The following is a 16,423-nucleotide window of genomic DNA, read 5'->3' as shown; positions in this document are numbered from 1 at the left end:
GTCTCCTCTGTCCATGGGATTCTCCAGGCAACAATACTGGCGTGAGTAGCCATCCCCTTCTCCAGGGTATCTTCCCAGTCCAGAAATCAAGCCCAAGTCTCCTGCTTTGCAGGGAGGTTCTTTACTGTCTGAGCCACCAGGGAAGCCCAGAAGTCTATTCTTGTTATTGGCAAAGTTGAGTTAGTGTTCCACTGTCCACCACCAATCTTCCTGGTGTAAGAAACAGTCTTGATGCAGCAGTGGAAAAAGGGCCAACTTTCTGGTACTCGTCCTCAATCTTCCTGGGTTATGAGAGGCAGTAGAGCCTTAATTTTGGCACAGACTATCAGCGGCCTCATTACATCACTCACAGAGTGGGACAGGACTGAAATGCTGTGGGAGTATTTCTGGGAGGTCCAGTCTAAAGCCTTCTCTTTCAGTCTTCTCTGGAAATTGGAGGCACCTGTTCCCCTGCAATAACTCACTCCAGCTTAAAATTCCTGAAGTAGCTTGCTCTACCTAACTCTGACTCACATAGGAATTCAGATTTTGTTTCCGTTGACTTTCCTTGTCAGAGTGTAGCAGACAGAGTTATGCATTCTATAAATCTGATACACATCTCTTCAAAATCAATATTGCTTTTATGAAACATTTTAATCTCTTAGATTATGATCTTTTAGCTTCAATCTAAGAAATGAATCAGGTTAACAAAATATTAAATAGCATTAATGAACTCAAAATGAAAAGCAACTCTCCTCTCTCCATTCCTCCTCATTTCCTAAGAGAAAACATGTTTAATTACTATGATGGTTATTTTTTAATATGTATTGTTGATTATTGATTTATCATTGTTAGATTCTTATAAACATTTAGTTTTGCTGATAATGATAATACGTCCATCCCACTCTACAATGGTTAGGGTTTCATAATTTAGGGACAAATCTACAAGTTGCTGCTAAGTCACTTAGTCGTGTCTGACTCTATGTGATCCCATAGACGGCAGCCCACCAGGCTCCCCCGTCCCTGGGATTCTCCAGGCAAGAACACTGGAGTGGGTTGCCATTTCCTTCTCCAATGCATGAAAGTGAAAAGTGAAAGTGAAGTCACTCAGTCGTGTGCGACCCTCCGTGACCCCATGGACTGCACCCTTCCAGGCTCCTCCGTCCATGGGATTTTCCAGGCAGGGGTACTGGAGTGGGGTGCCATTGCCTTCTCCGAATCTACAAGTTAACATGAGCAAAAAACAAGGATAATATTGTCCATATGACCACATTGATGTTAACTTCCTATAGACAAAAGTGTCTTTTGTTTAGATATTGTTTCCTCTATAGCTTTTGTTTTTCAGTAAGTTTCTTACTATGTTTATTCCTTGCTGTTTGGGTTTAGGAGTCCCAAGTTATAACACACCTCTAACCACTAAGGAGTAGACCTTTAGAAGTGAGAGCAAGAGAGAGAGTGAAAGAGCTTTGAAAATTATTATCTTTAATGGAGCTCTTAGGGTTTTAATGGAGCTTTACTGTTTTAGCTGAATGAGCACATAATATTGAACTTGTAAATTAGATACACATATCCAGCCAACAGTGCTGATAAACTCATTGCTGGGCAGAATCTTTACTAGTAAACTTATAATGATGACACCCCACAGTTCCTGCTTCTATATATCCATTGTGGCTGCACTAATTTACATTCCCACCAACAGTGCACTAGGGTTCTCTTTTTTCCACACCCTCCCCAGCAATTGTTATTCATGGTCTTTGTGATGATATCCCTTCTGACAGGTATGTGGTGATAACTCATTGTGGCTTTGATTTGCATGTCCTTGATGATTACTGACATTGAACATCTTTCCATTTGCCTCTTGGCCATCTATAGGTTTTCTTTGCAAATGTGACTATTCAGGCCCTCTGCTCATTTTGTAGTTATTTGTTGTTGCTGTTTTAATGTTGAGTTGTATGAACCTTTTATATAGTTTGACTATTAATCTGTTATTTGTCATATTGCTTGAAAATATTTTCTCAGATTCAGTATTTGGTCTTTTTGTTTTGTCAGCAATTTCCTTTATTTTGCAAAGACTTTTAAATCTGATTAGGTCTCATTTACTTGTTTTTGCTTTTGCTTCATCTTAGGAGACAGAGCCAAAAAATATATTGCTGCAACTTAAAGGTGTTCTGCCTTTGTTTTCTTCTGAGTTTCACAGTTTTGGTACACTGGATTTCTTTCTTATGACAACTACATTTTAAATTTATTCTTTTATTGTCTGAGTACTTGATTTTCCATATATATATATATATATATTTTTTTTTTTTTTTTCTTTTGGATGCACAATCTTTGAACTCTTAGAAATTGCAAACTAGGGTCTTTATATCCTTTAACTGCTTCATGAACTGTGTGTTTTATCCAGGATCAGTTTTAGTTTTTGACTTCTTACTCTTTCTCTTTTTAGCCATCCTATTTCACAATAATAGAAAGTTTCACAATTAAAATAATAGAAGTAGAGATTTTTGTAGGTGTGGTAGTATACATTTTTGACTTGCAGATTTCATGTTAAAATGATGAAATTTTATCATGCCATTGCTCCTGGAGAAATCTAACACATGTGAATGATAATATTTCTATAAACTGCCATATTTATAGAAAGTAAAGTAATTGTTGACCAATCTGTGCTTAGATGTGTGAGAATGAAGGTAGAGATATGATTTTTGCAAACATATGGTAAAAATCAGTTTCTCTTCTCCTATTTATGGCACATTACTCCACATAGCCTCCCTTGTGCTTTCATTCTCTGTAAGTTTCCCCAAGTTTTGTCAGATTGGTTATCCATTTCACAACATCAGCACTCTCATAATGCTAACACATCTTTTGTACCATCAATAAGTTTCTTTCCACTTTCCATTTTCCGAATTTTATAAGAAACACTCATTTGCATATGTTGGATTATGCTAATTTTTCTTTATTATTATTTTAAAGTAGTCTTGGAAGAAAAATATAAACATGTAAATTCAACCTATCTTTTGGAATTTGAAAATGCAGTTTATTAGAACATATTAAGTTAAAATAGAGTATTTTACTTGCAAGTTATAACTAAACCATTTATACAATTTAATATCCATAAAGAGATATCATGTATTGAAAAAGTATCGTACTTGGATTTTTCATCCTTTGAGTTAGAACAATCACTCTACCTTCAATCCATCTTTGCTACCATTTTGGATTCTTCATCAGCCCTCTATATCCTACTTTTTTATCCAGCTTAAATTCCGTAGTCTGTATCTTAACCTTATTCATATGTACACCCCACTTCACCTTCTCTAACTCCATCATCAACCATCATGAACAAAAACCTGATTCCAAGGAAATCCCCTATCTGCTTGTTTCTTTTCTACAATCAAGTAGTGGAATGTGATATAGAAAGAAAAATTTCCCACCATGCTGTAAGGATCTTTACTTTAAGTATTTGACCTTATAATTCAAGTAAGCATACTTAATAATTGGTAGGCAATGACACAAGTTTTCTCTTGTCAATTAATTCTCCCTTTCTCCAAGAAAGTTACTTTAAACTATTTACCTTTTCAAACTAGGATTACCTCCTCACTTATTTTTTTTAATTTTATATTTTAATGAGAAAATAAAGGCAAACAAAATACAATTTCCCATCTTCTTTCTCTATAGCACTATTGAATTTATTAGTCTACCTATATTTCTGCTATACTGTTTCTCTCTTGTTATATGAAATAAAAATAATCCTTGTTCCTATGTAATTCCAATTCTTCATATGTCCACTGGATTCCATAACCTTTTGCTTGACCAAGGACTAGACTGAGATAAGTATCTCCTGAATCACTAATTTTTCCTATTGTGTCTTTCCCATTAGCATCAAATCACATGGTAATATCTGTCATTTGAAAAAAATTCTTTTGTAGACCCCTACATGTCTATTCATCTGCCACTCCTTTTCTCAGCAACATTCCTAAAACAAAGTGTTTATGGGAACTCTCAGAGTTTATTTTATTTTATTTTTTTACCTTCTATTCTCCAGTCAATTATTGCAGTCAGGTTTTTGACTGTATTACTTTACTAAAACTACTCTTGAAAAGCATACAAACATCTTCCATTTTGCTTAATCCAATGGTCAACAATTAATGTCCGTCTTACTTGATCTTTCAACAACTTTTGAAACAGTTAATCGTTGCCCTTTTGGGTGACTTTTTTCTTCTCTTGTACTTTGAAGCAACTCAATATTTAGATTTTTATCCTTTCTCACTGGCAATTCCTGGCTACTCACATGCAACCTGATCTCTAGATGTCATCATATCACTGACCTCTGTCCTTTAGCTTCTCAGATTTTTCTAACTATACAGGCTTTTTAGCGATCTCACATGGTCTTAAGGCAGTAAACAAAGCCACTGGCTGTTGTTTTTGCTTTTCTAGCTCTTATTTACCCTCTTAGTTCCAGATTTTCATGTCTGCTAACTCATCGTCATTTGCATGTCAAAACTGTTTTCTTTAAAACACAGATGTACTCCTCCCAGTCTTCCTCATCTTTATAATGAGCACAAAAGTGCTTAGGCCACTATAACTATTTATTTATTAATTTTCTTTCTTAATATTATATCAATTAGTGATGGGATACTGTTGATATCAGCAACCCACATTTTGAACTTTCTATATATATTTTATATATATTATATATATATACACACACACACATATAAATAAATATATAAATCCTCACAGCCTCCTGTGTTGCCTTTTATCCCTGCACCCAAAACTGTTCATATTCAGAATATCAAGATAGCATTGAATATCAAGATAACATTTCCAAACTTCCCTTGGAATGAGTGACATCTGCCTGTAGGTCTAAGATTCTAATTTCTCCATTCTTATAAGCAAAGTAGAAATCATCCATTCATCTTACAATTTCCAAAATTTTTCAAAAATATTTTTTCTATTGTCATCTCCTATCTCATTCTCTCTTTTATTCTGAGGTTATGCCTTTTTTCATTATTTTATTGCCAATTTAAAGTGGATTCTGGAGAGAGAGCTACATCTTTGTGTCCATCATGTATAACTGAGAGCAGCGCTAGTTACCATAGTGAAACTTCTGAAAAAAAACTTAACGTTTAATAATAAAAAAATAATAACTTAGTAATTTATGGTAATTCTGCTTATTGGACCAACATGCCATAATTAAAATAATTTTATAAAAATTACACCCTTATATAGAAAATGCTTATAGTGAAGAATAGAGTAATAATTTTACACTCAATATGACTACAATAGTTTTTTAAAACATCCATTAATGGAATAGTAGTAAGAATAAAATGATATATCTCATTATGTTAGCAATGTAGATAAATGATTAAATTAGAAATTACTGCAGTCATTTTCATCATGTCCATGTTCTCTACATTGACTTCAATGGCTAGATAGTATCTTGATAATGAAAAATAAATTGGATGATAGAATATAAGCAGAGAAAAAAGCTTTATTCACATCATAAAAGCTTTATTTCTAAACCTTTGTAAAAATCAACAGTGTTCTCCTCAAACTAGCCCACCAATTGTTTCTACCAGCTGGACATATTGGCAATTCACCAAGAGAATGGAGATCACTCCTAATTTCCATAATTATGAAAATTGTTTAGCAGCTGCTATTTCTTTTCTATTTAACCTTTCTACAGGAATACATATTTTGTAAAATACATTGAGAATGACAATTAGTCTATCTTTGTACCATCCTTGTAGATAATATAGACAGATGGAACAGCCTGTTATTAACTAACTATGTTAAGTCTAGAAAAACAGTGTATCCTTTCTCAATATAAATATTTTTATCTGTTGAGTGAAAATTTGACTTCAACATAGCTGTTATAAGTAATACTATACTCACTTTATAAATGATAAAAGAGAAATCTATTTGAAATGATTTATACTAGTTGTTTTCAAACTCACTTAGTGAATGGTGTCTTTAACTTCTTAGTTAACTTTTTAGTTAAAGTTAAAAGTCTTTAACTTTTATCATGGCACACCTTTGGCTAAAAGTGTACCAAAAAGTTCCATTTATTTATTAAAAATTTTCAGAAACATAAAAAGTATTAATATCCCAATAACTGTAATTCTGAAAAAAATATGCTAAAGAAAAAAATCTATTTCATTATTAAATAATCACAATTACAAGACTAAATATGCCTTTTGGGCTCTGTACACCTCTCAGACTTTGGAATCAGCTTGAACACTGCCATCTTTGTTTCCTATTCCACACTGATTTTCTTTTGTTATGTTGGTACCTGCTTTTTATTATAGCTACCAATGAAAATCCAGCTTCACAAATATATGACATCATTGAAAGATATGCAAAGGATCCAACACTGAAACTGTAAAATGTCTCAAGCTAGTATTGGTATAATTCCTAGTAGATGTTGAATATCTCTTTCTTTGTCTCAAAACATTTAAATTGCCCACATAGCTTTAGAATTGTGAATTACACACATATCTAGAAATATTTAGAAAGCTAATATCTATTTTACTTTTCAAGACATATTTGAATTTAAATAAATTAGAAGATCCTTCCATAGAACTGTTAGAAGTCCCAGAGCTGGAAGAAGTCCTAAATGTATCTAATTCAATTAATCTGCTTCACAAACAAAGACATTAAACACAAGTATACATTAAACAAAACATTTCAAAGGACACAGAGCTAATTAATAGAATACCACTGTTATACCAATTTTGATGTTTTATTATAGTGTTCTGTTGACTTATCAACCTTGATCAATCAATAAAAGAGAAATCATGTCTTTTGTCTTTCATCTTCTAGGCTTGACATGGGGGGGATTATATGTGCTTAGTAAATGTCCCCTGAACTTATTTATGGAGAAAGCAATGGCACCCTACTCCAGTACTCTTGCCTGGAAAATCCCAGGGACAGGGGAGCCTGGTGGGCTGCCATCTATGGGGTCGTACAGAGTTGGACACGACTGAAATGACATAGCAGCAGCAGCAGCAGCAGAACTTATTTAAAGTCCAGATAGACAATAGAGTAATTCAAGTCTGATTCTTTTTTTTTTTTCATATCATATTACCCTTGAGAAATAAATTCTTAGAGTTATATGATATAAAAGACAAAATTCAGTTTTCTTGTCAGTTGATAGCATGCACACCCTTGGTAGTAAAACTAATAGTCCTCTTGCTTCTTGATATTAGATTTTAAAAACTATTCATATTATAGTTTTCAGACTGGCTTCATCTGAATGCCAAATTTCACCAATTTTTATCTTATTTAACAACCTAAATTATTATCATTTCAAACATACTCAACTATCTACTTTTATAGGACTCAGACACAAACATCTAAGTAAAACCAAGGAATTGGTTATAAAAAGATTAACCATTAATTAACTCAAGAGTAATATAGAACTGTATATATTATTTTATTGATATGCTACTTTATTCAGCCTACCAATTTAATGAAAAATTTTTAAATTGTCATATGCTTCAATGCAGGATACAGGAAGCTTGGGGCTGGTGCACTGGGATGACCCAGAGGGATGGTATGGGGAGGGAGGTGGGAGAGGGGTTCAGGATGGGGAACACGTGTACACCCGTGGCGGATGCATGTTGATGTATGGCAAAACCAATACAATACTGTAAAGTAAAAAATAATAATAATAATAAAAAATAAAATAAATTGTCATATGCTGTTGTTGCTTCCTGGCATTTATTATAGTTTAAAATGCTTATTGTCAGTAGTTCACAATCGAGCAAAATACATAGAAACTTAAACAATAAGCTCAATAAAATGGGACGAATGCTATGGTAAAGCAATCATAACTCTAAAGACAAAGAGCAGTTTATTCTATCCATATAGTCCAGGGAAGAATTCAGAGAGAATGGGACAATTGAACCAAGGGAAAGTCTGGCTAAGATAAAGGAGAAGCATCAGCATAAAGAATCATAAACATCAAGGAAATTTCTGGGAGAGAGCACATAACTAAGTGTGCTGCAGCTTGGAAAGGAGGCGAGTTGAAGATCGAATGAGTCTGGAAAGGCATAAATGAGGGAGCTGAGTCTCAGAGATTAGTAACTCATGTCACCTGGGAGGGACTCGTCACACTCAGACTCCATAACACTCTTGTGCTTCCTCCGCAGTACATAGTCAGCTAGGGTTCTAGCTTATGTCTTCAGGATATGTCACAGGCCCCCAAATCATCAGTGTTTGAACTCTGGTCCTGGAATCTTACTTTCTCAAATCTTTTCTATTCCAATCATAAAATGTGAATAATAAAAATTTTGAAGTTTTTGTGTGAAAATTAAATGAGGCAATGCATTTATATTACCTAGGACAAAGATAAGCTCCATATAAACTGTTAAAATAGAAAGAAAGAAAGAGAAAAGTTAGATTATCCATCCCATTTAAAATTCATTAAACTTCACTATTTAACATTGTCACACTGTTTTAATCTGCTTTGGGCATTTTCCTTAAGGCAAGGTTAGCAAAGTCCAATAATTGGAAGAAGTGATAATTAACATAGCTGAGAAAAGATAACTAAGTTTAAGGTGATATGATTATACTGTGCCTTTGGTAGGGTGAAAAACTGTGACAACTCATGCCCTATTTAAAGAGACATACAATACTAAGTCCATGTTCAGCTGGAAAGATGTCATGTTGAAATGTAGGCGAAGTTTTGTCAGATTTTCCAGTTTTTCAGGAGAAACTGAAATTCTGTATTTTTAAACACAAGATCTTCAAATTTGCAAGTGTTTTCTTTCAGCCTTAACATATGCCTTTGTACTCTCTGCATCAGTAGATCTTCAATTTCATGGTTCTTCTGGACCAGTGCTAAAGGAGTGTTTTATTTTTATGTCAAGCTATAGTGAACTTTTTATAATTTCAACAGACTTCACCCTGCTTATATTTACATAAATGACCTGCCTTCTAATACTCCTGCCAGCTAGCTAAAATGGCCTTGGGATTAATGCACATTCCTCATACATCTTACCTGTGGGCATCAGAAGGGAACGCTGCTGCTGCTAAGTTGCTTCAGTCGTGTCCGACTCTGTGCAACCCCAGAGACGGCAGCCCACCAGGCCCCCCATCCCTGGGATTCTCCAGGCAAGAACACTGGCAGAAGGGAAAGGGGATAGGGCAAACTGAATTATCTGCCCTGAGTTGTCTTGGTTATTCAACAGGTAGTAAAAACAGAGTAGATTCTGGGAACATGAACACTTAGCGTACTACTTAGTGTCTGGGATAACAAGGTGAAAGACTTTATTCCCTTTTTAGCATTATAAACTTTCTGGGCTCCAGGAATTGGGTGACCTGATTGGCCAGGACCACAGTTAGAGGATACAGTAATGAAGTGAAGGAGAAAGGAAGATTTCCCAAGAAGCAGATTTCTATGGAGAAAGCCCTGAGGTTCTTAGGGAAACAAATTAATTCTGCACCTGGGCCAATGGAGCTTCCTCCCAAGACTGGTGATTGACTCAAACCACCTTGTGCTGAGACTGGGCCTTTGCCATCATTTTCCCCCTTATGCTCACTGCCCTCCTGACTTTGATTGTCATTCTCTACAATTTTCCTTCCTCTCCTTATTTTATTGTTAAGTGGAGTAAAACTTTCATCCACTTGGGTCTTTAGGCAGAAGCAATTATTAAACACTAACTAGAATTAATATAGAAGACAGTTATGGCACCATATTTTTGGCACCATTCTGATGAACATTTAGGCGTGTGTATTTGCTTTATTGTCCTTCTTCTTAAGGCCCAAGGCTGCGCAGGTGGCAGGGTGGGAGGAATGCTTGAGTTAGCATTTGGAAACCTAAATTGAAACAATGAAGCAAAGTGACATTAGGAAACTAGCTTCTGAAAGTTGGGCTTTGTCACTGTATTTCAATAAAGATTAATGTAGCTAATTTAGATAAAAATCACTTCTATTTTCCCCTCCCCCCAAATTGATTTGAATTAGTATGTGTGCACACACATGCATACACAAATTTATAAAAAAAAATTAAAAGAATAAACAAAGCTATTCAACGTAGCTAACAGGGAAATCAAATGATGACCTTAAATAAATCCACATGAATCCACATAGCTATACATATAGTTGTTAAATTTTGCTCTGAACAGTCTAAGGTACAAGACAAAAAGGAGAATATGGTCACAAGTAAAACTTACTCTTTTTATTCACAGGTGAAAAATGCTCTTAGTTTTTTGAAGAAGAAAATTCAGAATTTCCCTATAATCTTTCTAAGTGAAATGGTTTCTAATCAGAAAAGTAGCTTTCAGGTATTGAAATCAGGTATTAATTTATTCAAAAGTAAAGTCCAGTGGAATCACATCATATCCATCATTACCATTTATCAATATTTGCATTATTATCAAAGGATTACAGGCTGACCAAAATATGTGGGTTCTCTCAGGTCCAAAACACATGAAATTATTCATTTTCTCAGGAGTATTGTGAGAAACTGAGAAATTGCAATTCAGAAATATTATTTTGTGGGGGAAGAACAGAAAGAACAATAAAATTACTTCACCATTTTTCAGTCTTTTATACATAATTGGTGCCTGCAACTTTGGACTCTGTCATTTTATACGTGGACAACAGCTTTAGTGATTACTACCACGGACCTTTTGAAATAAAGATTTGTATTTTAGTGTGTGATTAGAAAGTTCTATGACCATCTACAAGTGAATCTGAGAACTAGAATTTCCCAGAATGTTACCCTGAAATGGGATTTACTTTAGTAAAGAAATGTTTCCTTAAACTTTTCAAATGTGTTAATGTAAAAAGTGAAAGTGTTAGTCTCTCAGTTGTGTCCAACCTTTTGTGACCCCATGGACTATAGGCCACCAGGCTCCTCTGTCCATGGGGTTCTCCTGGCAAGAATACTGGAGTGGGTTGCCAAGCCCTTCTCCAGGGGATCTTCCCAATCCAGGATTGAACCCGGCTCTCCCCTATTGCAGATTATTTACCATCTGAGCCACCAAGGTAGGGAGAAAGTAGTTGTGCAAAATATTTAAACCAAAATATAATACGATTATGGAAGAATGTGTATGTTATTAGACCTGCATCTAGTATAGTTATGGCTTTCTGGAAAGCACAGGCTTGGTATAAAACTGGTGCAGAGCAAAGTAAAGGAAAGAAATAACGATTAAAATCATTCTTTTACAGAATCAGTAAAAGGAAAAACACACACAAAGTCTTCCATTCTTTATACTGAGCTCATTTTAAATAAAGTTATTCTTGACAATCTAGATGAAAAATAAAATCCATCAAAATAATACATATTCAACAGGAGGAGAGCTCAGATATTGACAAGATAAATCCACAAGATAAATAAAACAGTGAGCCATGGTTCTCTCTCACCAATAAGAGACATCATTCAGCAGTTTCTGAGGAGTCCCCCTCAGTCACCATAGCAATGAAAACCCATTTCAGTGAAGTGAAATTAAAAACTACCAAGGTCTTGAATTTGATTCAAAGACATTTTAAAGCCATAACATTCTATTTAAAAATGCCCCTAAAAATTACTGTCTCATTTTGTAAAGTAGTTTACTCCTGGAGAGAAAATAATTGCTGTCTACAAAGAAATGATGCCTTGGTTTTCACAGAATGTTTGCTTCTCCATATAGGAATTAATATCTATTTGCTATAATTTGTTTTTGCCACATAAACATGTGTCTCTACATTCATACTTTTGCAAGGAGAATAGTGAAAACATACTTTCTTTGGTTCCCAAGAGAAAGAATGGAGAAAATAGTGAGAGCCTTGCTTTTTTTTTCCCTCCCCCCTCTGTTGAATCCCATGCATCGTTGACAGATTTTTTTGTTATGATAACTTCTGCTGAAACTTTCCATTACACTGACTGGATGGAATCCTTTCCTTCTTCAAAATTTCATAGATTTTTCTAAAGATTATTCCAACAACTCCTTACACCTCTGATGATGACTCTCTATGGGCAAAGCTTATCCCTGGAGAGGTAAGTCTCTTGGAGGCAGAGTGTGGATCTGCCCTGCATGGAAAGTGTGCCCTGGGCATGGCAGGTGCAGAGGTAACCAGTGTAATCACACCTGGTGTGAAGAGAAGCCACAGAGTATCCTCCACTCAGCCACGGTGTCAAAGGAGGATATTTCCATTTTAAGGTGATAGTAACAAGCTTTCTCTGGTCCCAGTGGTACCAGAGTGAATGACCCATGCTAACTATCAGAAAGGCTTCACTACCCCAAAACACGTGTGGTTTCATATCTCTTCCATTGTGAACATGACATTCAAGCATTCATTTTCCCTGATTAAGTTGAAGTTTTGCTTCTCCCAAGAAAATATTCAATCAACTCATCACCATAAGTTCTTTGGTTGTTGCCAGTAGGAGCCAGGTAGGTAAATATTTCTACACAGTTATATAAACACCCTCTGTGATAATAATTTTGCAAATACAATCCTTCCTGCAAACATCATACTGCTTCCTGCCGGACTTCACATTTACAGCTCTTTTCAGTTTGATCTGCTCAGTCTACTTCTCCATTCCTCCGTCAGTTTTCACAAGGCTCTAACCAGCTATCTTTCACCAAGTCTATTTGTTTAGCACGGGTACCAATTCATATTTCTCTCCTAAGAAATTATTTTTTCAGACCCTTGTGGTCTTCTTCTTCCAGTAGATCAATTACAGGGTTACCTTGTTCATACAAATAGCTTTCCATAGCTTTCATTCTTAGGGTTATAAGGATGGAGATCTTGTTCCTGTCCCCTTCGTTCCTAGAAGTCACTGTGCTCTTTATATAAATTGTCCACTTTCTCTCAACGGTACATGTGCCCAGAGCTCTCAGGAACTTGGCAGGTAGCATTCTTCAAGCCACAGGAAATCAGTTAATCTCTCCACCCAAGTAATGGATTATCTACTCAAGTTAGATTTGCATAATGGTAAAGAAAAAGCCTCTTAAATGATTCCTCCCATAATTATAAAAATCTGCTTCCGGGTGATTGCTATTCACCTGTGCACACAGAAGTGATAAGTGTGAATATTGCTTACTCTTAGATAATCATAAATGCCAATTTCAGGACATAATCTTCCATAATGCCCACTGTGCACAAACAGCAATGAATAACACTGGAGCTTATCTATAGAGTACCTGTGGCAAAAGTTCCCCTTTATTACTAAAAGAACAATGGTTTTCCAAATCTGTGTGACTATTTTATACCCTCTGTGTGACTTACTGCAACTAGTACTCTCTGGGTGTTAGTTTCCACATCTATCATGTAAAAGCACCTTTTTTGTTGTTCAGTTGCTCAGTCCTATCCAACTCTCTGCAACCCCATGGACTGCAGCACACTAGGCTTCCCTGTCCTTAACCATCTTCCAGAGCTTGCTCAAACCCATGTCCATTGAGTCAGTGATGCCATCCACTTTAATAAAGCTTTTTAAAATGACTCATCTAATATGTGTTTATTATTATTTGTCAACGACCCAAAGTTTTTGTCCTCTAAATGTTCAAAATATGTTGGTTGAGAAGATAGTCACATAGATTGAACATCACACAAATCAAAACATGATTACTGCAGTAGAAGTACAGATAAAGTACACAGTGCGAGCACCATGAAGTCAGGGTTTATCTTAGGGAAACCACATGTTGTTAATAGATCTGCAAAGCAGCAAGGGTAGTGTTGTAAGTCAGGGCTTTCTGGGTCAAACCCTGAACTCTTTCCCCATCATCACTGCCATCTACAACAACTGCATAAAGATTAAATTGAATATTACTCACGATAGGAAATTTTTAAAATTGTTTTTTAACATTTCATATATAAATGCCCCTAATTATAATAATTTTGATACATTCTATGCCCTTCACAGCTGTATTATATACCCTGATCTGCATGTCACTGGGGGGAAAATGTGTTGATTATTTCCAATGAAGTGGAGAAAAACACAGGCTTTGAAGTAGATCGCTAGCTATTTAAGCTCTCTGAGCTTCAATTTCCTCATCTGTAAAAAGCTTTGCAACAACATTCAGAGAGAAATTGAAAAAGTGAATATAAAATGTCCAGCATACTATTTGTACAAATTCACTACTCTAGAAAGGTCAATTATCTCTCCTTAAGAGAAAATGTTTCTCTAAGCTAATGTTGCAGAATATTAGAGCTGGCAACAACTTTAGTGATAATCTAGCTTAACTGCTTATTTTTCCAGAGGTAGCTGATAAAACCCGTAGATTTGATTTTACTTTCCAAAGATCACACAGACAGATTCAAGATAATTTTCTAACATATTTGGATTCCTTTTGTGCCCAGAGTAAGACTGCAGTGCCTAATGACAACCCTGGCCTGAAAGTCCACTCACCACGACGTGTAAAATTGAGACAGACTGAAAATATGCCATGAATAACAACAAAAACTACTTTCATTGTAAAAAGCAGTGCTTAAATTTGTATTCTTTCTCCAAGGCACTGGTAATTGCGGTAAGAAAGTTTAAATGGTAGTGCAGAGCAGAAATATATTTTATAAAATAAATAATTGTGAAAAATGATTTTAAATACATTTTCAGCATAAGGCTGATGCTTAACTCTATACTCCAATTCTGAAAATAATCTTTGAGACAAATATCTTTGTGTTCCAGAAAACCAAGTAAGCAATTTTTATCATTATACAGCATTAAAATTTAACTAAGTCAATGTTGAAGCCTTTCTTTCTATTCAAGTTCAATCTAGGAAGCACTGAGAGAGGAAAAGAGGAATTTATCTGTAGCAGAATTACTAGACAAACGACAGTTTATTTTATCTGATTTTCAAGTTTATTATTAGTTTTTGCCTTTTGTGAACTTGTGATATTTTTCAGTGAAAATGGTTAGAAATTATGTGTTTTGGTAAACTTATCAGAATGATTCTTTAATTATATAGATAAAGCAAATAAGAAGGAACTAATATTTTGCAGGAAGTAGATAACCATGCATTTTGCTGAAAAAGTCCTAATTATAGCTGAATGTTTGGGAATGGTCATATCTTTTCAATACTCACTAATATGCAGAGCTTCAGCTAGTCATAAATTAGACAATTTTGTAGACTCCAGAAGTATTTTAGGAGAGAAAGGTTCAAAACCCTACTGTTCTTTCTGTGTGATAACATGCATGATAACTTCTTTAATGAAACCTAGTAAGTCTCAGGCAAAGAGTACGCACGTGGGAAAATTCAGTTCCTTTACCTGTATCTCTGAACTTTATCAGTCCATGATCTCCGATGTGCATATTATGACATTAACTTTTCTGTAGTTAGGGCTCTGACACTGCTTACTCAGGTCTGCACGTGGCCTTAATTCTAACTTGATAGCTTTGGTACATATCTGTGAATTTCATATTTTATGTTAAACATGTTCAGCTTCATCATACAGTCACTGCTGCCCCGGGTTCTTGCCTATTTCCTTTCAGCTTTTGTTCTGTTTCTGTAATGAAATCACCATATTCTATATCCACAATAAGGAACTTGCTACACCTCAGTGTGACGCTACCTCATTAAATAAGAAACTTATCAACAACTCATCACTGAGACTATAGTACAGTTATATAGTCTTTTAAAGACATTCTTCCCCTGACATGCAAATCAATCAAGATTAAAATCAGAACATTTATAATTTAAATGATCAGGTATTTATTTAAAATTAAATGAAATTCATTTAAAATTCAGGTATTAATAAAATGTGTATCATACTAATTATTTCTGGGTTTTGGTCTGGTTGCCCAGTATCAACAAAACTCTGATTCACACATTTAAATAACTGCAAGCATGGATGATGTTTAATTAAGCAAAAAATGCAGAATAGACCATTCTGTTGCACTCAAAAATGTCTTATATTGGACTACCATAACACAATACCTAGACTGTGTGCCGGGGTCCAGCCCCAGCTGATCCAGGGTATTCGAAGGAGAGACGGCATAGGCGAGGGTCAGGGAACAACTGCTTAATTAAACGTTAATTAAGGATATAAAGAGTAATAGAATGAGGATAGCTCAGTAGGAAAATTCAGTGGAGAAAAGAGGCTGAGTAGCTTGGTTTACGCAGGAGACCAATAAAGCTTCAAGACAAGAAGCTTGCACCACTTACGTAGGCCGCAGGCGTCCTTCCGTTCTCCCGAAGGAGAGGAGACACTGAGGCCTCCCCGGTCGGATCTTAGAAGCCCAGGCATAATTAGTAAGCATGGTGGGTTCCGCGCTCCAGATGGAGACTCAACCAGAGTGAGAGAGACATGGGGAGACCAGTCTTTCGAGGAACTGATCCCAATTCTTTATTTTCCATGGTCTACTTTTATACACTGAGATGTTATGCAAAAGTCACGTGGGGTCAGCAGTCCTGACTTTTATCAAAGTCAGGTGCTTCATACAAATGTATACAGAGGTCTTAGGGGTGTTACATCATCTTCTGGCCAGGGGGCCTGCTGACAATTTACGACCCTCTCCTTGTGA

This window comes from Bubalus kerabau, chromosome 11 (genome assembly GCF_029407905.1).
Source record: "Bubalus kerabau isolate K-KA32 ecotype Philippines breed swamp buffalo chromosome 11, PCC_UOA_SB_1v2, whole genome shotgun sequence".
Classification (NCBI taxonomy): Eukaryota; Metazoa; Chordata; class Mammalia; order Artiodactyla; family Bovidae; genus Bubalus; species Bubalus kerabau.
Note: the sequence above shows the minus strand (reverse complement) of the source record.